The following is a 1184-nucleotide window of genomic DNA, read 5'->3' on the forward strand; positions in this document are numbered from 1 at the left end:
AGCAAAGGGGGCAGTGAGCGAGCACGCCGCCGACAAGTAGACCTCCGCTGTCAATCAAAAAGCAATCGCGAACAGCGTTTGACTTGAATACTATTCTGTATGTTTTCCACACCAAAGCTGCTATCAGCAGTGGAAGTGTGATGGCTTCACATTAGGGGGGTTAGATTTGTTTCAAAATTATTTACACAAATGCACCCGTGACTTTGTTCATTTGTTTTTTGAAAGGAGTTTGCTCATTGTACTATAGGTGTGGTGAGAGAGCCGCGAGTGGATCGCTCAAACAGATGCATTGCGAGTGCGGGCACGTTTGGAAATGGATGGGTTGAAAGTAAAAGTCTGCCACTTTACGAATAATGACTCAATTTAAAAAGAAAAAAAGAAACAACTTTTTTTTATGGACTACAGTGTGTGACTTTCCACTTTTGTTTTGTTTTTTTGCCTGACCAGATTAGTCAGATGACTGGGCCAAACGCGCAGCCGCCAGACTCGGAGGACATGCGGAAGGAACGCCAGTCTGCATTTGGACACGTGTGAGTACTGAGCTGTGTGGTGTGCTTGAAGAGCTGACGTCTGATGCCACGTTGCACCACAAGGTGGAGGTGAGTGCGCCCGCCCGCCTGTCTGTCTCTCACTCAACTTAAACTTCTGCTTCGTGTACTGCATAACAGTGTCAACACCACATAGACAACCGAGCATCATCAAGCACTTCTGAAATATGTTTTATGACTAACTTGGCCCACTTCAATGTCATTTAAAAACTTGACCAGAAGAGTGATCATGTTGTTGTGGAGTACACGGCAGTTAGTTTTTGTCTCAGTGAGAGAAGTCGGATGTGCTCATGTCCCCTTTGGTGTGTCATGAAATGTCAGTGACATCACGCATGAGCTGGTCAAGCACATGCTCCCATCTCGGGCCTGTCGTCAGTGTTTGTGTGCGTGCAACTTGAACTGGCCCACACATTTGACAATAAAGTTGTATCCAATCCAAATATTGACCAGTCAAATGCTTTTACATTGTCATGTTCGCTTTTCTGTCCAATAAATTGTTCAAGTTGAATTCGAGTCTTTGCCTTTCATGACCAAATCCATCCTCAACTCACTCGAAGCCTTTTCAAAGACTGAAGTCTTGAGCTCAGACTTGCGCTTTAGTCACATCAGACAGTCTTTTCACCGTTCCCGTTGGGC

The sequence above is a fragment of the Hippocampus comes genome, unplaced genomic scaffold (genome assembly GCF_001891065.2).
Source record: "Hippocampus comes isolate QL1 unplaced genomic scaffold, H_comes_QL1_v1.1 scaffold151, whole genome shotgun sequence".
In the NCBI taxonomy this organism is placed as follows: domain Eukaryota; kingdom Metazoa; phylum Chordata; class Actinopteri; order Syngnathiformes; family Syngnathidae; genus Hippocampus; species Hippocampus comes.